Genomic DNA, 22,714 nt, shown 5'->3' with positions numbered 1-22,714 from the left:
CATGCTTGGCAGCTTTGCGATCTGATTTCTGCTCAACAAGAAACTGAAACAAGTTCTAGAGGGAGCAGTGAGGCTGCTGGCAGTTGGTCTCAGAATGAGTTTCTCTTGCCCCTAAATCTTGGACAACTTAAATCTTTGAAAGCAAGGGGAGTTCCAGGTGAGTTTACACTACACCAGGGTGCCTGGCTACCAGAATAGAGGTACAGTTAAGTGATATGCGCAGAAAAACAGACTTAGGGATAAGTGTTTCTAGGCTGTTTTCTGTCTGATCTATCAACATACTGCAAGAGAAAACTGAAACTGATTACATTTAGTAACTTGGGAGGAAACTTCTGTGTAGGTTTGTTGTTTTTTTTCTTTTGTTTGCAAATTAAAAATAGAACAATCATCAACTGCGCAAATTTGGTGAAGGTATACTTGGGGCACGTGGTGCTTCAAAGTGGTTTTTTAAATATTATTTCCACTTGCTATTTTTAACTTCATGGAAGACCTCGGTGAAGAACAGGGAATGTATTCTACTGCACCATCACGTGCTATCAGCTTTTCAACACGTTTTTCAGTCAAAAGCATGGGACAGCAACACCTCCCCAGCTGCTGGCCCCTTTCTGAGTGATTGTGCGGGCCCAACTGCAAGGGAGCAGGCAATGCCTCTCCAACCACAAACCGTCCCTTCTCCCAAAAGGTGCTTTCCCCCTAAAGCCAAGAGAGATTGAGTAGGCCAGACACAAATGATACTATGTGGAAGAGTGTCATACTTCCTCTGGAGAAGCCTGAAATATTTTTGCAGCTGTAGTGGCCCCCATGGCTGTGGAATTGACACGGACACCTGGACTGAGGGAACCAATGACCCAAGTGCCAGAAAAGCTTTTGACATCCACGTTGTCTGTGTCCGGCTCCCAGCTTACTAACTGTGTGTTAAAAGAGTGTAGAGGGAAAGCTGTGTGAGATCCTATGAAGACGGCTTCTCTCTTTCCCACGGAAGAGGTACGAATGTGAGTGCAAGAAACAGCCCCCTAATAGGAGTGGCAGGAGCTGGAGGGGGTGGGTGTCTCCCTTCTCGGGAGCATTGCTACAAACAACGATGGTAAAAAGTTATCTCGTCAAATGACTCGCTGAAAATTCCTGTAATGCCTAGTATCTTTACACTGGGTTTACGCTTTAATCTCTTTATACTTTTAAGACGCTTATTTAGTTTCCAGAGCGATGCGGGGAGGACCGCTAAGCGCGCTACTGGTAATCACTTTTAGGTGGGATTTGTCTCATTTGCTTATGGAATGAGTTTGTTTCGGTTTGTATCACGAATTCGAATGCATCGCTTACAAACGCGGCGGCGGCTGTGCCGCTGCGGTGCCGGGGGAGCGCGGCCCCGCCGGGACGGGAGCGCTGTCGCGGGCGGGCAGCGCTTAATGGCCGCTTCCCTTTGAAAACCCGACCCGGTCGGGACAAAGTCCACCCTAAACCGCGGTCTCGGGCAATCCTACCCTCGCCCGGCCCCGCCCCGCGCCGGTGGCCGGGATGAGTGCGCGGGCGGGCGGGGGCGCGGTGCCCGCTGCCCGGCCGGGGGCAGGGGCCGGGGCCGGGGCGGGCCGCAGGGGGCCGGGCAGGCTCCCGGAGCGCCTCTCGGTTTCGTTTCGCCGCCGCGGTTGGGAAGTTTGAAGCGCGGCAGTGACACAGTGACACCTCACACATAACATACACCCGTGGCTTCACTGGGAGTTTCCCAGGACGGGACGCGCCAGGGCGGGCGGGCGCGGAGCTGACCCCGCGGAGCGGAGCGGAGCAGCTCCCCTCGCCCCGGTGAGCGGCGGGCGGAGCGGAGCGGAGCGGGGCGGGGGGAGCGCACGGAAGACGCCGTGCCCCGCCGTGCCCCGCGGCAGCGCTGCCTCGGCGGGCGGGCGGGAGACCTGACGGGGCGCTGCCGGGCCGGGCGGAGGCAGGTTAGTGACCCCCGCCCCTCCTCCTCCCGGGGCGGCGGGGGGGGGTTTCCTATTTTTTTTCTCTTTCTTTTTTTATTTTTCCCCCCTCTTTTCCCCTTCCCCCCCCCTTCTCTCCTCGTTGCATAAATTATGCCAGGCGGGGCTGTGACGTCGCGGGGGCGGGGCGCGCGGCGGCGCTCGCCCCCGGGGAGGGGGCGGTGTCGGGGGCGCGCCTTGTGGCGGCGGAGGGAGGGAAGGAGGGAGGGAGGCGGCGGGGGCGGGCGGGCGCAGGGGGCGGCAGCCGCCTGGCTGGCTGGTGTCGCGCTCGGCTCGGCTCCGGCGGGCGCGCTCGCTCGCTCGGGAACTATCGGATTAAACTTGAATCGAGTGAAATTACACAAAGGAGCGAAGCGGAGCCGGCGGAGACCCCGAAACTACCCGAGACCCGCGCTGACCCTTCCTCTCCCTCCCCTCCCTTCCACCCCTCCTTCGCCCGCCCGCCCCGGTCAGGGATCCCCCTCCTCCCCTCTTAGCCCAGCCCCGGTGCGAGCGAGCAACTCCGTGCGTGTGTGTTGTGTGCGTGTGTGTGTGTGCGAGACCCGCACCCCACCTCGCCCCCCCCCGGCCGGCGGCACCAACTCCGGAGCGTGTCCCCTCCTCCTCCCCGGCCCTTCGGCGGAGGGCAGCGAGGGAGCGAGCGGGGGACACCGGTCCCCGACGGCCACGCACCGGTCCGGTGAGTGACCCCGCACCTCGCTGGGCGCGGAGGGAGGGAGGCTGGGCGGGCGGGCGCTGGCCATGGAGCAGGGGACCCGCGGCAGGTCTGTGTCCCCGGCGGAGCGGAGCGGCGCGGGGGTGCTCGCTGCCGGCGGCGGTCGGGGGTGGGGGGGTGGGGGATGCTGAGCCCTGCCGCGGCTCCGGGCGAGGCAGGGCGGGGGGGTGTGTGTGGGGTGTCTCAGCGGGGCACTTCCCCGGGTGTAAATGGCTTTTTGTTGTGCTGCGGCCGGCCGGCAGCCTGCCTCGCCTCGGGGGAGGGGAGGGCACTGGGGAAACAGAGCGCCGGCGCCCCTTCCCTTCTTCTCCCCCTTGTTCCCCCCCGCTCCTCTCCGCAAGTTTGGAGGGTGACTAAAAATCCGGGAAAAGTTGAGCGAAACTGCGCGGCAGGGGCGGCGGGGCCCAGCTTCGGCCGGGATGGCCGCGGGAGCGCTTCCCCCGCTGACCACGCTGACGGCTCCCGGCGGCCGCGGCGGCACAACAAGCGCTAACAAAGTGAGGGCGCTTCCCTGCCGCGCACGGCCCGGCCCGGCTCGGCCCGGCACCGCCCCGCTCCTCGCTCCGCGCCGGCACATGGGTCGCCGGGGCCGGGCCGCAGCGGGGGCACCCCCAGCAGAGGCCGGGCGGTGGGTGGCGGCGGGCGGCAGGAAGGCGGGCGGGGAGGGAGGAGGAGGAGGAGGGAGGCGGGAGCACGAGGTGCCGCTCCGGCCGCCGGTGCGCGCGGCGGGGGGATCGTCCTGCCCCGGCGGCACCGGGAGGGGGCAGGGGGCGGCCGGCGCTCCCCGGCGGCCGGAGAAGAAAGGGGAGCGGGGGAAGGAGGGAGGGGACGGGAAGGGAGAGCGCTACCCGAGGCAGCCGGAGCGGTGCCGGCGGACGTCGCATAATAGGGGCTTCACCCCGCCGGGCACCTTCGCTCCGCCGGCGCGGGGCCGGGGCGGGCAGGAGGCGCTGCCGCCCTCACCGCGCACATGGGGTCGGGGCCGGGGCGCTCCCCTCGCCGCGCTCCCCCCCGCCCCGTTCCGGGCCATTTTGAGGGTGAGCGGAAAAAGGTGATTTGAGGCCAGAGTGGTCAGGGCGCGGGGCGGGGGGGCGGCCGCGCTCGGTCCGCGGGGTGCGGGGGGAGCGGAGCAGGGCCAGCGGCGGGCGCTGCGTGCGGGGCGGCGGGGAGCGGGCAGCGCCTGTGCGTGTGCGCGGGTGTGTGTGTGAGAGAGAGCGGTGGCGGGGGGAGGGGGGCAGGGTTGTTAGTGAGTCTCAGGGAGAAGGCGCTGCAGGCAATGAGCAGCCATCATTACGTTGCCTTCATTTATCCCGGTAGCGCTAAATCAGGGGACGCGCTCCCACGCCGGGGGAGCCCCTCCGGGCGCGCCCCGTGCCGGCCTTCGCGGGTGGGTGTCCGGGGGGGGCGGATCGGGGTGCCGGGAGAGGGGGTGGCCATGGGGCACGGGCTGGAAACGGAGCCGGTTTCCCCGGCTCCCCCCGACACCCCGCTCACGCCCGGGTTTAAAGTAGTTGTTTTTTAAACAGACAATGGACAAAAGGAAAGTAGCGATGGATGCCCGGGAGCTCCCTGTCCGCTGCGGGGCCGCGCGGCGCCGCGCAACTCTCCCGCACTTACCCACTTTCTGCCTTTGTTTTCGTTTGGGAAGGGGCTGAGCGTGCCTCCCCACTACAGAAAAGGGCGATTTTTTCATTTCCAAGAAGCTTTTTTCTTTTCTTTTCTTTTTTTTTTCCTCTTTTTTTTTTTCCTCCTTTTTTTATTTCCCCAGCCAGTCGGGCTTCCTTCCGCGGGTGTTTGACTCCGGGAATATCCGAATAACCTTGGTGCGATAAGTTTGTTTCTGTGTCGATGTTCGTCTCGATTTTTACTCCCATCAAAGCAGATCGCGGGCTGTATTTATCCTGGAAGATGGCTTTCGGGATAATGTGTTAGCCTTTTTTTTTTTTTCCTTTTTTTTCCTCTTTTCCTTTTTTCTTTTCTCGTGATATACGGGACTAGTGGAGATACAACAAACAAGTTGAACAAAAAATGTTTCTGTTCATTTCCTCACAGATCATCCATTCTAACGACGGCAAAAAAATCTTAATGACTATGACCTTAGCAGCATGGGTAGCTGATTTATCCCAATTATAAATCCCGTTAGTTTGCGGTAATGTGTGAGTATCAATATATAATTCATATTAAAAAGCATGATCCGTAATTTTTTTTTTTTTCTGGTAGAAGTTGAAATCCGTTGTTTTCCAATGAGAGTGCTGCATCTGTCGCTTGGAGTGTTTTTGTCTCGCTGTTGCACAACAGAGGCTCTCTAGTCTTTAACCTAAAATGGCAGCTTTAATTTGACTGGGGCCCATTCATTGACAATGATAATAAAAAGGCTGAAAGCTAAATGTAGCTGGATGCTTGGGGCACGTTTGCAGAACACTCTCCTCTCCATTGCTGGGCGCTGCTAAGAGAGGAACTTAGAAGCTCTCTAGTTTCTATCGTGAAAGTTTCCAATACTTTTTTGTTTCCTCATTAAAAAAAGGAGAAAGAAAAAATTGCATTGCTCAGCATAAACCACATTTTAGACGTCCGGGTTGCTGACAAACTTACCGGTAAGGGGATAGTTAGACAGAGCTCCTTCCAAGAGGGCTGCATTTATAACAACAGCGCAAAAATTCTAGTAACGCCTTTTAAAATAAGATGCAGTCCGGGGGAATATTAACCATTTGTTTCTGAGGTTTGTAACAGGTGATTAGAACAATTACATTCCATATATTTTCCTATCTCTAGCTACTAAAAGCAAGGAGTATTGCTTGTTTCTTCTTGTTTGGTGTTGTAAATGTTCTCAGGGTTTCACGGAGATCCTTTTGATAATGTGCTATTTTCCTCTAGGATAAAACCACAACTGCTTGGAAGAAGTGATTGTTTTTGCTGAGAGACATAAGTTGAAGTCTGAAACAGTTTTACAAAACAAAATTTTCCCCACTAAAGCACTGGAAAATGCCAGAGATTGACACATCCCCTTGTCTTGCCTTTCTTTTAACCTGAACTGCTTATTTTCAGTCTCTTTTGAACTTGTTTTTTTAGTAAGAAATTTATAAAGATCGTTATTAAAGCTGTCGCACAGGCTCTTAGAAGAGCATTAAATGCTTGTGATTGCATGTTTAACTGAATTAGTGATTCACTGATACTAATTGGATAATTGTATTTGACCAAATATCTTACTAAATATTTAACAATGTAATGATATTTCTGTTATTACTTGTAAATCCTAGCTAAGTTATTTAAACAGTGGAAAAAACCTCATATTTGAAACCCCAAATGATTCTATTGCCTCTTCGGTAATGAAGGAAAGTTTTGATCATAGGCAAGGATCACGCCATCCTTTTAGGAAAATAACAGGTTTTAAGAAATATCAGTAAAAATGAAGTATAGCAGAATACTCTCTGCTGCAATCAAAACTCTGTACAGTGGTGGGAGATTTGAGTTATGACCAAATTTTTTTTTTATATGGTTAATGTAGAAACCTGAAGCCTTGGGTCAAAAGAACATTGTAAAGGCTTCCCAATCTGTGTAGAGGGGTCAGTTAACCTGAGTGTAGCTTTTTTTCCACACAAGTTATTTGCTGTTTTGAACTGAAAAGCTTTTGATGAATGTTCACCGTATTTGCCGTTAACGCTCAAATAATATTAGGAGTTTTATAAGACGTAAAATGAGTTATTTGCAAGTCAAGGTGAAACAGGCCGATGGTGAAGCTGCAAGCAGTGTGCTGAAGAAGGGGATGGTCTGCTTGGTCCAGGCTTGGCGTGGGTGGGTGTTGTGGTTGGCAGGCCTGTGCTGCCCTGGCAGGTCTGTGCCCCATGGATGGCAGCTGTGCAGGCAGGACATGGCCTAGGCCCTTCACTGGAGGAGAATCTGCAGCAAAAGGATACAGCAAAACCTTAAGAAACAAACAAAGCCAGCCCAGGTGTGATTTTCTGTAAAGCCCTCAGTGACAGGGAATTCTCAAGTTTTCCAGGACTGCTGAAGTGTGGCAGTGAGGCTCTGTGGTTTGCCATATTCATGGCATCCTATAACAGGTGGCTGTTTGGGGTTTTGTTTGTAGCATATGGTGTGATAGGTAAAGGTTGTTAAGGTGGGAGGAGGAGGAAAAAGTAACCAGAAAGAAAGAGGGTGGAAATAAACATGCGTTTCCTTGAATCCTGCGCCTTACCTCTATCCTTTATTTCCCACTCATTTTTACATTAATTTTCAGAGGGAAGGCCTCTAGAACCTGATGGTCAGTATTTGCTCTTGTGAATCTGGTGTTATTCAGAGAAATCTGTCTGGCTAGCAAGGGTACAGGCAACCATGTGACAAGAGGTGTGTGTATCTGATGGTCTTCCTTCCCCCAGTTCCCTTAAACTCCTGACTTCCAAACCCTTATGTATTTGCTGTGAACAAATCACTAACTGCTCAGATTTATGAGCTGGTTAACTGATGCCCATAAGTAACATGGGTGATACTTTTATGTTACTTTAATATTCCCTGTATACATGAGAAAATGGCAAATTTTAGTAAATAATTAAACTGTCTTTCTGACAAATGAGTCTTTTGTGTGTAGGTGAGGCTTTAGATTTCACTCTTCCAACAGAAAAGTTATTGTATTAATTTACTGCATCAATTTAGCTTCATCATTAAGACAGACATCAAATCCATCGTTTCTCATACTTTGTGTTTCCATGAATAGCTCGTTTGTACAAATACAAACCTCTGGATTTTAATGGAAGAAAGTCTGAAATATTGTCTACGTTGTAGCAGTGATAAAAAGGCAAAGGGAAACTCCAACTACAATTTATTTTTTACAACTCTTTCAGAGGAGGGAGTGAAGTGCAATATGCAGAAACATCCCATGTTTGTATTAGGGTTCTGACAAGATACTGAAACCTGATGGAAGAGTTTTTCTCCTGATTTTTTTTCTACCTGCAGAATCAAACGGTAACTTGCAGTGTTTTGTATCTTACCCAAGATCAGCAGTCATGGAAATACCATGTTGTAGTTCCACATTAAAATTCTTCCTTGGAAAACTCCTTGGTTGGAAGGCATGATGCAAAAAATAAAAAGGAGGCTGTGACCTAAAGAACATGCTCCAAGAGCCCAAATATGACAACAAAGCTCTTAAGGGTATTCTTAAGTATACAAAAGCTGATTAGCTCTTAGCTTCCAACATTTTCAAAGATGTAAACACGCACCTAGAAGAAGCCAAGCCAAAACTAAAGATCTTCATGCTGCCAGTTGGGTTCTCTGGATGCTGCTCAGGAGCAGTTTCTAAACGTCCTGGTTATTTTGCTGCCGTTACGCTACACGGATTCTCCTTAAAAAGAGGGCGGGGGGGGGAAAGGAAAGCAGAGATATAACTTAATTTAAACATTTTCTTTTAAAAGTTGTAATTCAATAAAAGTGCTAATTATCAAATAAGATACCGTATTAGTAGAGCTTGTAACACGTTATTTTGAAAGCTTGTTGGCATATGGGAACTAACCGGAAGCCCTTGCTGGCACGATGCAGGGCTTGCTTTGCTTTGTAGTGACCTATATAGCTATTTTGGGTGTGGTTTTGCTTGGCTTTTGTGGGAGCTGAGTCCAACCTTCATCTGACATAGACAGTTGCTGTGATGAGAGGGCCTTGAGGGGAATGGTGGGGAATAAATAACTTTGGGAATCAATTGTCTGGAAAAAGTCATTGCAGCCAAAATGTTTGCTGTCTTCCTAATGGTTCTGAGGGGAAGATTAAATTCAACATATATTGCCCTGGTTCTAGAGGTTATTCTGTTCAGGTCTCATTTAAATATGGGCTGGTGCTTGTGGCGAGCAGCGCAGCAACTTACCTGCCTGTGATTAGCTGGCATGTGGAGAATTCAATGCTGGCTAGTTTTGGAACCACTTTATTTTAATGTCTTTGAGCCACTTTTTAAGCTATTCAGTTGAGCTTTCTGTTTACTGCTAGAACTTCAACAGGTAGCTGGCTTTAAAATTTTTTCTTTGTGATTTTTGAAAGAAATTGACCACCCCACAGTTTATTTTGATTGCTGTCTACAAAATAGGCATAACTTCTTAAAACATTTTGTGGCAGTATACATCAGATGTACAAAATATGATTTCTTTTGTGCAGCAAAGCCAGTCCTGCTCTAAAAACCTTTTATTTCTCTTTCCTGCCTGCTCCCCCCCTCCAGCTTTCCTATAGATTTTTTTTTTCCTCTTTAGATTGTGCCTTTCCTGTTGAGTTTTTAATCTTCTTTCCAATTCATATTGCTCTCTGTTTGGTTAGCAGAGTTGTGTTTTCTTGCCAGCCCGAGATAATTAGGATATGTTACAAAATAAACATGCGTTTCAACTCCTAATAATGCTGCTTTCTACCCAAAGCATGGAGGATGCTTTTGTTGATGTGGGAAAAGCTGGCTGGCTGACTGCACCAAAGCCTGATGAAGTCTCGCATTAGACTGGATGCTGTCGTGGCAAGGAGATGGTCAGCAGTGGAGAACCAGAGCAGAGGGCTACTGCAGCCTGCTGACAGCTTTCCAAAGGTTCTTCATGACCTCTTGAATAGGAAAGGCCTCTCGTTTCAGGTTTTGTTTTTGTGACAATGACATTATCCCATCTTTTAACAGTTAAGACACATAGCTGTAATGGTTTCTCTTGCTATGTGCACCGAGCAGTTGTGCATGGGGAGGGGCAAATCCCATGACAGCTTTGAAATGGGCATAGCCACTGTGGGCTATCCCTTGCCAAACAGAAATTTGGGGTATGGGGAGGAGCTCCTGGGGGGATTGTGATGTTTCTGAAGGGAATAGGGACGCTTTGGAGACCAACAATTATGTGACCACTGGTACAGCAGATCAGAACATGGAGCAAATCCAAGGAAGATTTTAATAAAGGCACTTTTGTCCTCAACCTTAAAAAAGGAAGCCTGTGGATTTATTTACAGGGTAAACAGGATTTGTTAAATGGGTAGTCTTTAGGTGCGAAAGAATACTCGTTATTCTTTGAGAGAGAATTCAGGGGAAAATTAACTAGAACTGAGAGCTGAGATTTTAGAATTTTAGACATCAGTAATAGGACAAAACAAGGAGAAAGTCTTCATAGAAAGCATTGAGGTAGTGCTGTTCTGGGAGAAATGTGAAACAACTCTTACATGACAGAAACTGAGAAATTCAGTTCAAGTCTTTGGTATTAACTTGGGTGAGCTAATAAGTGGGAAGTCCGAGTTGATGACAGCTTACAAGAAGACATTCTTTGCTTCAAAGAGGATCCATCAATGTAGCTGTTGAGATTGAAGTCCAAAGCTGAAATGCTACTTGGTGAATTATGTTGCAGGAAAGTGTGTGGCAGTCTGTACTGTAGAGAATAGCAGTTTAGTATTTCTTCGAGTTGAAGATCAGCAGCCAAAAAGGTGATACAACTGACTTCATTTCTAATGCTTGATAGGAGGAGGATTGAGGAAAGGAGGGTAGTGTTGAGGCTAACAGATGTTCAAAAATCACTGTGATAAGGCTGAGATAAAACTGCACGTAGGTGAGAGACTGGTAAATTTCAAAGATGCATCTTAATTAGTCATTTAGGGTATAACAAATGTTTTTACAATCTTACCTCTTCCTGGACAGGAGAGCTTATCTGAAGTCCAGAAATCAAGTATCTTGCTGCTTGTAGTTCTATATTTGAATGTGCATTGTTTGGTCGTGTGGGGTAAGAAATAACCTAAACAACTATAACTTCAGTTATTGGTTTGAAATAAGGTCTAAGAATGTGATTTTATTTCTTTTTTTGTCTCAACTGTCTGGCATATATTTAGGCAAGTCCTGTGGCTTTTTGAGAATGTGCTCTGGTTTGCACTGCTTTTGGAGTGGAGTAGCTGCTTATTGGATTTGGTGATTTATTGCAAGGCAAAAAGCAGGCAGGTTGTCATCTCCGGTTCTTGGTTTGAGAGGTACGGGGACTATGTTTCTAGTTCCTGGGAAGATCAGGCAGGCTTCACAGGGTGGTATAGTTGTCTGAGGATGGCTTAAAGGAAGGCCTTCTGACATAGTAGCCATTGCCTATGTGAGTTCAGAGATTCCTTTAAACTCTGATGAGGGGACTCTAAGTAAGTGTAATTCTTGCCTCGAGTTGTTTTAACCGTGAAGAATTAAACTGAGAGTTTATAGTGAGCAATTTAATATCTCTCTTGATTTAGGAAGGAATCATTCAGAAAGTGAGTTAAATAGGGGTTTCTGGACTGCCTCAGGTTGTAAGTCTGGGAGAGAACTGCTAAGTAATTCAGTTTATTTATCAGTACCGCTGCGAGATGTCTGCTGTGCTTTGCATTCAGTAAGTGGGGTACAGCCTCACTTATCCTTACTTTAATCATCATTCTTTCATTGGTAGGGAAGTGAATAAGCAGGCTTCAGCTTCACTTCCCCCCTCTTTCTGTCTTGATCTCTGCAAAGGTACATTGTAATTTTTGTTGGTTGTTTTTTTTTTGTTTTTTTTTTTGTACAGAAGTAAGTGAAGGCAGTTACATGTGGTTCTTTAATTCTATTGTAACCTTCACAGAGGTTACTGAAAACAACCCCGCCTCAGTTTCACCTGCATTTCTCCTTTCTTTCAGTTCTGCAGTATTCCCCAGCCCATGCTGCCTTCCCTCACAGAAGTGACTCTTAGTGAATGCACTTGTGTGTGTTAAACAGGATTTGAACCTTGTGGCAGCCATGCAGAAGGAAAGGGTTGTTTCATGGAAATGGCATGGCTCTTGGAAGAATTAGCTTCTTACAGACACTGCTAGAACAGAAACATGTTTTACTGCTTGGGTGCAATAATTGTAGTAGATAGTAGTCTTAGAAGTCAAGATGTTGCACTGAAAAAAGAAAAATGGAAGGGGGGGTGTGTTTGTGTGACTTTTCACTTACCATGGTTAGAATTAGGGAAATGCTGTGGTTAAGGTGACTGAGTTCTTGAATGGTGAGTTCTCAAGGAAGAAAGTTAATGCCTCAGATGCCCTGGCTGCCCCCTGCCCAAACCATGACTGCTTAATTTTGGGGGGGCTAAAAAAGAAAACCATGGCTGCAGAAAAGACGGGAGGTGAAAGGAATTGCTTCCATTGCTCTTCTGATAAGAAATTTCCGTAACACAGATTGATCTCCTTGATATATTTCTCTTCTTCCTCTTTCCCTGCCTCCTCTCCTAAAAGAAAGGAAACCAGAATGCCTGACTTTCTGCCTGCCTCTCTGGATGAAGGATGGATGACCTTTGGTTTGTCAGTGGTTCATGTGTGATTTCCCTGCTGAGACTGTCGCATGACCAGTGGCACAACTGGACTGTGCAGTATGGGGCTGGTTGGGCAATGCGAATTTTTGTTGTGTGAGGAACTGGACTAGGAGGGGCTCTTGGAGGTGGATATTAGTGTCAGCTGGGGTGCAGGCTGTGTGCCTGATTTTATCCCTGGTGCGGCTTCTGGGATCTGCTGCTGTCTTCCTCTCTGTGCCTCTGTCTCTGTCACATGGAGATATGTGGTGTTCTCTGTGGCTGTCCAACATTAAGATTTTTGGTAGGAAGCTGGTAGGGTCAGGAACATTGAAAACCCTTTCTCTAATTCGAGGTGTGATGATGGTGGTGTTTTGGGGCAGAGTGCTTCTTCTCTTCAGTGCATATTGAAAGGAGCTGTTTCTCTTTCGAGGTGCCTCCAGGTAGGCAGTGAACTTTGAATAGCAAGGTAAGGACTCCAGCAGCTGAGCTGTCCCATGTGCTGCTGTCATTAATTCAGTTTGGCCATGGGAGTGATACATTTGATACAAGTTGACTTCTTGTTTCTCTAGTGAAATGGCGCATCCACAGCAGGCAGTCCATCACATAAGGAGGCAGATTGATCCATGAAGAGAAATCTCTGGGCAGAAAACCTGGTGACTAGGCATCTACAGCATCTGTTGGCTCAACTGTCTCCATCCAGGTTCTTAGGCACGTCAGCCATCCTCTAATAGCTTCACTTTGGAAACTGGTGACAACTTCAGCAGAAAAGGCAAAGTTCTTGCTGTATTTTCCTTCTCAGAAACACTTGTTTCTCCATCATAATGCTTATTGAGATTGGTGGTCATGTTCCCAAGGCTTTTTTTATTTAAAAAAACCCACCAGCAAACAAAACCAACATAAAACTAGGGTGAAATATGCCAAGCTTTCTTTACCTTCCTCTTCCAATTGTTATAGTTATCTTGATACTACATTTGTAAGAACTTTTATTTCCTTCTGATGGAGTGTAATACTTAAACCTGTGGAAGAATACATACTACCATGTATTCTTGTACAGTAAGTTTTTTTGTAGCTCTAAAAATAGCTGGAAACTGTTGAATGTCATCTTATGGTCCATCTAATCATTTGTAAGTCAGAGTACGGTTTAAGAAATGTAGCGAGCTAATTTAACCAGACCTTGTTCTGAAATGAGAAGTCTCCTCTCTGCCTTTGTCCCCCTGCACTCTTCCTCACAACCACATGGCTCTGCTACTTTCTTTCGGCAGCAGTGCTTGTCAGGTCCTTCTGTGAGCCACTTTAGTTTACCAAAATGGCAGAAAAATAACTCTGTAAAATGGAGAGCATTTTGCTGTTGTAATGAATCAAACTGGCTCATAAAAGGATCTGATGAACACCAGAGCTGGTACTTAGGACGAGGGGGGCCGCTGGCTTGGAGAGCAGCAAGTGCTTTTCATCTTTTCATTTTGGTGGCAGTGAGCAAGTGGATTGGCTCAGTTGCCTGGGAACCTTCATGGGAGAAAGAGAAATGGAGTAATCATCTGTGAAGCAAAGGATACCAAAAGAAAAATGTGCTGGCCTGAGTTCAAATTGATATTAAAATTTGTTTATTCTGGTGGTGCTATGGATTGCATGCTATAAACAGTTTGTTAGAATTAGTAAGCTACTGCCCAGAAATGAGTTTTCTTCTTGAGGTAGGAGAACAAAAGCCTTAAAGATTTACTAATGTATAAATATCTTGTCTGCTATTTCAAATGTGAAGTATTTAATCTTTGAAACAACTTATTCACAAGTGTTTTGTGGTTTGTTTGTTGTTTGTTCTTTTTTTTTTGGCAACTTTGAAGTTCTCTGTTAGGTTTATCAACCTTCTGAGTCAATTTGTATGCCTCAGATTTTATCAAGTCACTGTGTTTCAATGTCATTAAGTTTCATCAGTCGGTAATTCAGTGGATTCCCTTATTCAGAGTTTTATCCCAAGTATTTATCTTATTCTTCCTGGTTTGAGATGGAATAAGAGTTTGGTAATAGTAGGTGGCTGAGACTGTTACTTTCCGTCACAGTCTAAAGCTTTCTTATAATGAAATGAATGCACTCCTACTTGTTAAAATTGGTGAAAAAAGTACATTGCAAGTCACTCCTGTAGTACAGTCTCTTGCTACTCTCCAGAGAGAAAAGTGGACAGTTGATACTGTGTAGCTCAGTAGAGGAATGAACACCTTAGAGAAAATTGGGGATTCTGACTGCAACTTCTGCTCAATCCACCTGCCAGCTTGAGGTGACTCAGTGTACCAGAAATGTGGCATGAGAAGCTGCTAGCTTTCTGAATAGCCTTGGCTATTTTGTCAAGTTATTTGTGTAAATTGCCTGCAGTGTGACAGAACGGGGCTTCTTAGCAGGTGGAAGAGTGGAAGCTCATGCTTTCCTTCCTGTTTTTCTCAAGATTTGGGCAATTCTATATGCCTTAATGGAAGGTAAACACTTGTCATAGTTATAAAAAAACCAAACTCCCATGTAGTGCACTGTCTAGATTCCTTTCTTTGGGTTTTACATCTAAAAAATTCCCTTTCAGCAGCTACAGGGGATGGTGGGAGCAGCAGGATGGAGGACTTACAAATTCTATCTTAAGGACATTGTAAGCTGCTTTTGGTGAAAACTCTGAGGAGTGGTGGCCCTCGCTAGCACTGTGTGTGTTCAGGATGAATATTGTAGTTACTAAAAGCAGCTTGTTTACATTAGGAATTGTATGTGCTAGCTCTAATGGGCTTTAGGAAGCCCAAAGCACAGCTGTAAAACATCTGTCTCAGGGACCAGATCTTATCTGTCTGGTGAGCTGTTGTCCTGCATTTCATATTCAAATTTAGAAGAGGAATAAAACTTTTTTTTTTAATAGAGAAGTTCTTTGCCATCCTGCTTGAAAACTGGATTGCACTTGAACAGCTATCATGCTGTTGTCTTGAATACAGAACTTAAAATAGTGACTCTGTATTAACTTAACTCCACTTCCTCTTTAATCCGATCATCTTGCTTGCTATATGACCTTATAACACCTTAATTTAAAGGCTGCTTATTCCAGTGGATTAAATTTGGAGGTGTCTGGTGTGGTGGGCATTGCTACAGGAAGGGCTTAAGAGGAACTTAAGCGTTGCTTCAAAAAAAAAAAAGGCATTTGGAATACAAGCAGGAAGGGTATTTTCCCACTTTGGGATGGTTACTGTTGCTGGCCTATGGACAAGCCTTGCTGTGAAAGGGCAGGAGGAGTTCTGAGCACATAGTTCCGCTGTACCGTAAGAAAAAGTACATTCATTTCCAGTGTGTAAGTTTGATGCTTCTTGTCTCAATTGCACGTGGAAGTGATAGAAGGCAAAATATCTGTTTAGTTTAGGCAGCTCCAAGTGTTTGGGTAGTTTTTTCTTCAAGGCTAGTGACCTGAGCAGCTGTTTGGAAGCCAGGATCCTAAGTGCTACTCCAAACTGGTGTACCAGGTTCATAGTGAGGTGTTTTGCGGTCCACCATATTGGGATATGTAATAGTTGCTGATTACCCAGCAGCACTCATCAGATGATCTCAGTTCTTTACCAAGTGTTAATTTTGCCTTGCTACTGCTCTTGTGAAGTAGATAAATGCCCTCCTTAAAAGGGGAGTTGGTCTGACATTTAGCACTTAAAAAAAAATCTGTTTTAAGTGTGTTTACAGTCTGTGTCCGAGTAGACTGCGATTTTTCAGAATTTACATCTTCTTCCTTTAAATATTTTTCTCGGGAGTAAATTCTAAACAATTGTATTTTTTGTGTTGAGTTTAGGGACTATAAGCTTCCCTCTTGTCCCATACAGTTTCCTTAACAAACTCTGCCAAATAGTCTGCAATTATATGTTGGGTTTAGGTTTGGGAATAGAAAGAGTTCAGAGAAGATACTTTGTATTCTGTGCTAGGTTATTAGCCATTTTGACTTGCATTTTCTGTCAGATTATTTTCCATCTCAAGTCAAGTTTTTAACCTGACTCAACTAAACTACAGCCATACAGTCTCTTTGAAAACTGCATGTTTCTAAGCAAGGGTGTGTAATTTCTTTGTTGGTCGTGATCTGGGTGTTATGGTGAGTTTTACTGTACCTATGAAAAGTTTGATTGTTATGAGTCCTTGAAAATAAACCACTGGCTTGTGCTGCCTTCTCTTTGACAGAGGTTTACCAGAAGGCCTTCTCTGCACTGGGAGTATGCTGCTGCCTTCAAGCTTGGGCTGTGCTTGGCATACAGTGGCAGCAGCACCTTTCTTGGGTTGGAGGAAGCAGGGCTGGGAGATGCTTACAACAGCAATCGCTGTGCCTTCTGTATTTGTTAAGGGAAAGATTTGTACCCCTCATTTAGGAAATGAGCATGGTCCCCACTTTATGGGGAGCATGGGTTTGTTTTCAGCAGCTAAGACGTTGCACAATGACTTGTGGATTGGAGCCGAGGATTGAATTCAGTCTTCCAGTAATTCCTTTAAGTGCTTAACCTAAATATGTTGTAGTTATTTTAAGTACCTTTTTATAACAGTAATAAAGCTCCAGGCCAATGCTTTGAGCTGATACTATCTTTTACATATGCTGTTTAAATCAAAAGTGCGAATATTTTAATTTTTTCATCACTTAGTGTTGTTTTTAACTCTTTTTTCCTTCAAACATGAAAAAATGTTTTTAGTACAAGCTCAGCATTCCTAAAATGTCAATGTATAACACAACTTTGTTTTGAGTTATTAAAAATCCACTTTTTTGAGTTACAAAAAGTGAACTTAACCACTGCAGGTGCTGAGTAGCATGCAGAGAAGTACTGCTTGTGCTGCAGTATTTAGTATTGTCAGTATTTTTGTTGCCTTTTTTATTTCCACTCTTTAAGGGGTTAAAACCAGATCATAAACTCTTCTCTGAATTTTCTGTTGTTGGAATAGGGTAATTTTATACAGGACTGGTAGAATTTCTGTAGACTCTGATACAGTTTTGGGTGTCCTTGTCTGTCTCATGCTGTGATCCTCTAGAATGTTGTAATCTCACTTGTATTCTTGAAGTATTGGTAACATGGACTAAAATACAGCATCTTCATGAAAGGAGGGTGAAATGATATACTGGAAATTGTGTCTTATTGAAGTAGCATAGTTGTCAAGAGCTATTAAAACCATGTTGTGAATATCATCTTACTTTTTTAGTACCAGAGGTCTGTCATCCAAAATCCTGTTTCACAGTAACCAGAGTGGAGGCTATCCAGAAACAGAGCAAGCCCCTTAGCCTCCACAACCCTGCAGCTCAGAATTGTCTCAGAAAAAATGATAGGTAATGCTTAATGAATTTTTCTTGCATGAATTCATCTAGTCTTCTCTTGGTCTGTGTAAACTCTTGGCTTCCATTGAGACCATGGCAATGAGTTCTGTAGCTTAAGTACACATTGTATGAAGAACTGCTTCCTTTTGTTTGTTTTATTTTGAACCTACCACCTGCTAGTTTTGTTTGATGTTCTCTAGTTTCCTTGTTAAAAGAGAACAATGGTTCACTACTTACCTGTTCCATGTAGCTCCTGATTTCGTAGGCTCTTTTATTCTCTCCCTGGTTGTCCCTTCTTGCTGGAGATTTTGAAGGGTCTTCAAATCCCTCTCTGGGCTGTCAATTTTAATTTTGAAGTAGCAGAGCAGAGCAAATACTAGCACTGCAGCAAGACAGAGATATCTCACAGACTTGCGTATCTCATCTTGTACAATTCTGTGGGGTTTTTTCCCTTCTCTTTTTTTCTTAAATATGCCTAGTATTCTGTTTACTCTTCTGACAAATCTTGTTTTCCTAGATCTATTTATTCTGACTCCCAAATCTCTTTATTGATGATGATCATGTGAGAGCTCAGTAAAATGTATGTAAAACAGTCAAGATTGTATTTCCTCAGATGCATTGTCTTCTATTTACCTACACTAAATCTCATCTGCACTTTATTACACCTTCACTGGGTATGATGCTGCTTCCTGGACAGTGGATTTTAAGTTTTAGCAAAATGAACTTGTTAATATTATCAGCAAACTCACTTCAAGCTTCACCGTCTGTTTCTAGATCTTTTATGTGCATGCTGTCGATGCAGGTCTAGAAAAGAGCTGGGTGATATTTTCTAGTGGTTTTTTCCTGTTTTAAACTGGTTACTTTTATCCATGTGAAGGCCTTCCCTTTTTTGCTGTTGTAGCTTAGTTTCCTTAGGAACTATTGCTGGAGGAGCTTTGTTCAGCAGCTGGCATGCGTTTTGGTCGTCCAGGTTAGCTCAAACTTTGACCACTTACCAATTGCTTCAGTGAAATCTCCTGTATTGGTAAGACAGGACTTTTCTGTGGGAAAGCATAGGTGTCACTTCTGTAGCCTGTACTTAGCTTCGTGCCCGTGTTGCTTCTATCTTCTGCTTGTTTGGCCTGCTGAGACCTTGGACTTGTTGGTCTGTAGTTCTTGGCAGGCTAAAGGTGTGACCACCTTTCAAAACTGATGCACCATTGATGTGAAAGTAGTGTTTGACTCTGAGATATTATGCAGCACAGTGGACAGACAGGATATTTTATCCTTCAGCTCTTCAGAACTCTTGGTGAATGCCATCTCACACTAGTAACTTGCTACTGTTTGCTTTGGTTTGACCAAAACTACCTCTGAGGATTTATGTGACTAAGAAGAAAGCTTCCCTTAGCTTCTCCAATGACAGTAGATGCAGAAAACTTTAATTTTTATTTTCTTGGAGTACTTTTTTCATATCTTGGTTATATATTAGTCCAGTGGATTCTCTAGCAGGCTTCATACACCTGGCATTTGTGGAAGGACCTTTTATGAATTTGCTCCTTTAGAAGCATATCTTTTGTTTGCAATTTTCCTTGCTAGTTCTTTTTGTCCCATTTATTCACTTCTTCTTGAAAAATGTTCTTACTGATAGCCTGAGAGTAAGCACTCCAACAATGTGTTTTTGTTGCTTTTTTTGGAATACTAAGTTTAAATATATTTAATGAATTTCATTAGCAGTAGCCATGAGTCTTGATATAGTTAAGTCAAATATGACATGAACAAATCTGAATGTAGTATAATTTGATGTATGTTTAAATAGTCCGTGATCTAGTTAAAATGTAGCAGTGCTACCCTCTGTGCTTTATCATAACTTCATGTAAATTGTTTGATAAATATGGTTTATATGCTTTTATACTGTGATTTCTTCTTACTGGAAAACCAGTCACCTTACCAACTTGTACAAGTGGAATGGAAATTTATTTCAAATGCCACTGATTTATTTTGGAGTGAGACAAAGTACGTGACTGTGTCCTTCAGTTATAATTCCCCATCAATTGTAAATTGATGCATTTGTTCAAATATACAGTATAAAACAGTATTACAATCAAGCTGTAGTTATCATGGGAGCCATAACTTCTGCTTTTCTTTTTCTTAGTTCTCTGTGTGAAAAACTGTACTGTAATATATTATTTAATTGTTTAATACTGAGGTCTCTCTGTTTTATCATAGTATGTGACATGCTACAGTACCACTCTGTATAAAAACCTTTGGTGCTTGAAGCAGTGGTGGAACAGTAAGAGTTTATTCATGTCTTCATGTATAGATGTGTGAGTACCATATTTAGAAAAACTTTTGCACAAATAATAACCACTTCGTACTGGGTTTTTTTGAGATTTATGTTCCTTTGCTTAGCTGAAAATGACTTGGAAAGTTGTAAGTCTGCAAATCTGTTAATTTTTAAACTTTCTCATGAATCTGACTACAGCTGCTAGATAGCATGCCATTGTGTGCAAGATAACTCATAAATTGGTTTTTATTCTGATTAAAATACAAGTTAAATTGCAATCAATGGGCTTACAGGTAAATTTGCTGAGGGTAACAGGGAAAGGAACTATAGAGAAGTATAGGCTTTTGGTTTAAGAAAGAACTCAAAGGAATTTTAGGATGTGGTCACTTAGTTCATCTAATTACTGGCAAAGTACCTAGAAGAAAGTGGAGGAGTGGCTTTCTGTGTGCAAAGTAAAGGTTGGTAACAGAATCTGAAGTAACAAGAGTTGAAACTAGTCCAGCCTAGAAACAATCAAAAGCAGCGTGTTCTGAGATGGTAAAGTCTTTTAGGTGTTAAACATTAGGGTGCTCTTGCCAGTTTTTGTATCTCTTCCCTAACAAAGAGATTTTTGAACTTCTCCTCCGAAGTAACTGCAATGAAGAATGGAGGGGGATTCTAGCATTCGTTTAAAAGCTGTGTAGTTGTGCATTAGTAGAACGTATCTCTACTATTGGAAGATCACAAACTATCAGTCATTTAGTGCTGAGGTTTAAATGGAATAGGTGCTTTTATAGGCTGATTTATTAGAATACATTGCTTATAGGCTTGCTGAAAAATGTAACTAGCAAATCTGATGCGAAAAAATGACATGAAGGTAGTTGGGGATTTCGTCATGGTCTATGAATAGCTGATAAGCAAAACGAGGTGCTGCAGTGCTGTTGTTTTCTCTCTCAACCTCCTTGTCCCTTATGCCCCCCACACATGGGATTTTAAAAATGGCATTGGGAGAGGGAAGTTGGTCTTAATCTAGTAGGATGAACAAAGCTATGGATTATGTATAGGTATCTGCCCCTGTTTCTGTGATCCTTGTCAAAGGCATGTACCACTTTTGTTCCCCTCATGCACCAGCAGTAAGGCAATATCTTTTTGCATCTTTTAAAAGGCAGCCTTTCTGATGACCAAATACATTTTTCAAATAAATTTAGTGTTAATGATTTAATGATCTTGTTAGTATTATCTTAATTTTATTATTAAAGGGGATATGTGGCATGAGGTTAAATCATGTGCTTTGTTTTAGAGGACTGGAACTAGATGATCTTTAAGGTCCTTTCCAACCCAAACCATTCTATGATTCTGTGATTTGTGAAGCAGTTAATGCATTAGCAGAATAGAGTCACAATGTAGGCTTTGTTGTAGAATAAAATCAACACTGACTCTTTTTCACAGTAAGTTGCCAGTCTTCCTTGCCTTTTCAAAGGCTTGGATACATACTTGTTCCTTCTGGTCTACCTTGAAGTTTAACTACAATAGCAAACTCTATGAAATGTTGTGTGGAAAGTACTTTAAAATGTTCATAAAGATGGACTAACCCACCATGGTTCTGATGCCTCCTTTCCCTCCTCCCCATATGATTACTGATCTGAATCCTCAGATATTTTCCCATCACTTGGCTGGAAGGAATTAAATTCTTTGTTTCTGTTTAAGCGCTGGTTTTGCATAGTGAAGAATGATGATTTTTCATTCCTCTCTTGTCCTTTTACCCATATATGTCTAGCAAAGAAATAGTCAAACTACCAGTTACATATTTTTAGCTGGTAGAGAAGAATAATAATCCAGGCATTTAATGTATCGGGTATAAAAGAAAAATGCTTATCTGAATATTCAGGTAGATTTAACTGTAATACAGAGAAGCGCTATGTTTGGAGTACCTTCTGAAAAGCATGTAACTGCAAGGATGAAAAAACAGGAACAAACCAATATGGCCCATTTGAGTTGGTAAGCAAGTTGGGGCCCTAAGGTGAAGGGTCTGGATAGTTTCAGAGTATGGGGACACGATTTAAGATAGTAGTCTTAATCACCTGGCTTGGAAGTGAAAATACAACTTCTGCGTTTAAATGGAGGCATGTTTACAATCGGTAACACTGTTGACACCAATGCTACAAACACTGCATTTTTATAGACTGACATCCCATACATCATCTCTAGCCTTTTCTAAAAATTGCGAGATCTGAATTCTCTTGCCATATTCTGTCTCGTGATAAGCCCGATTGCATCCAGCTATTCTTCTGGTCATGGACCATCTCTACCCTGTGTGATTACAAAGTTGCTGTGCATTAACTAATGGAATCCATAATATGTTTAAATACATGCAAAACTGTCATTTTCTGTGTTTAAAAACTCCAAACTTTATATTAGGTTCTCTTGTGTCTTATGATTTTCCCTTTAAAATCTTTGTGCAGTTAGTAACTTAGTTCTTCTGTCTAATTAACAGCACCCATAAAAGTGATCTGTGAAGGAAAGATCATTGGTTGGGTTTTTTTTTGTTTGGGTGGGTTTTTTGTCTTGTTTTCATTTGGTTTTTTTAGGCGAAAAAATGTAAAATCATATATATTGTGCATCTTAGTCGAAGTCAAGGTTTCTGTAACGTGAAATGTCATTCACTGGAATTAAACTGATTTCATACTGAGGCTTCTGTTTTAAGATACAGGTATTTTCAACAGTAGAACGTTAAAAATGGTGTCTTGAAATATGCCTGTGTTATCTTGAAATATGTCTTGAGTCAGCAGCTAAGTCAAGTTCTGGTTTTGAAACCTGATAGATCCCAGCCTCTGGTATTCCTTCAAATAAAACTGTCTTTAGCTTAGAGATTGAACATTTGGAGTTAGTCATAGATGTGAGCTTTGTGAAGTTGTGAAAATCAGGCTCGGGTTACAGAGCCAGAAATCACTCTTTTCGAAGTTCAGTTTGTTCGTTCAAGAGATTTGGCATAGCCAAGGGTAGAAACCTTTTCTCCAGAATGGCATTTACTTTCCCTGTATCCATGTGTTTATTTCATTTTTTGCTGGATAGCTAACTGACCGCAGCAAAGTGATTATGTGAGGTAAAGCTGAAAAATTACAAAAAAAAAAAAAATTGCCCTCTTGCACTAATTTATTTTATATTAATTAGAGGTTATTCTTCATTTATGACCCTTAAAATCCATATTTCCTGCTAGAGAACTAATAACACTTTAGTGGATCAAACCTCTCTCTCTGG

General features: G+C 44.0%; 1 protein-coding gene across 7 annotated transcripts in view; it reads left to right on the top strand.

Annotated features, from left to right (window-relative positions):
• The first annotated feature begins 1,831 nt into the window (after positions 1-1,831).
• CHD7 (chromodomain helicase DNA binding protein 7) overlaps positions 1,832-22,714 on the top strand; it is a 131,015-nt gene continuing 110,132 nt past the window's right edge. For 4 of the 7 annotated variants that reach the window (XM_032675491.1, XM_032675577.1, XM_032675050.1 and 1 more), the window contains exons 1-2: positions 2,230-2,652; positions 4,741-4,844. The gene's annotated coding sequence lies outside the window, so the exon portion shown is untranslated. Of the gene's footprint in view, positions 1,938-2,229; positions 2,653-3,683; positions 3,740-4,740; positions 4,845-22,714 lie in introns of those variants that run through there. The other 3 variants (XM_032675144.1, XM_032675403.1, XM_032675322.1) reach the window with 3 other exon arrangements.

The sequence above is a fragment of the Chiroxiphia lanceolata genome, chromosome 1 (genome assembly GCF_009829145.1).
Source record: "Chiroxiphia lanceolata isolate bChiLan1 chromosome 1, bChiLan1.pri, whole genome shotgun sequence".
In the NCBI taxonomy this organism is placed as follows: Eukaryota; Metazoa; Chordata; class Aves; order Passeriformes; family Pipridae; genus Chiroxiphia; species Chiroxiphia lanceolata.
The sequence above is the reverse complement of the archived record's forward strand: the minus strand, read 5'-3'. Positions and strand labels throughout refer to the sequence as shown.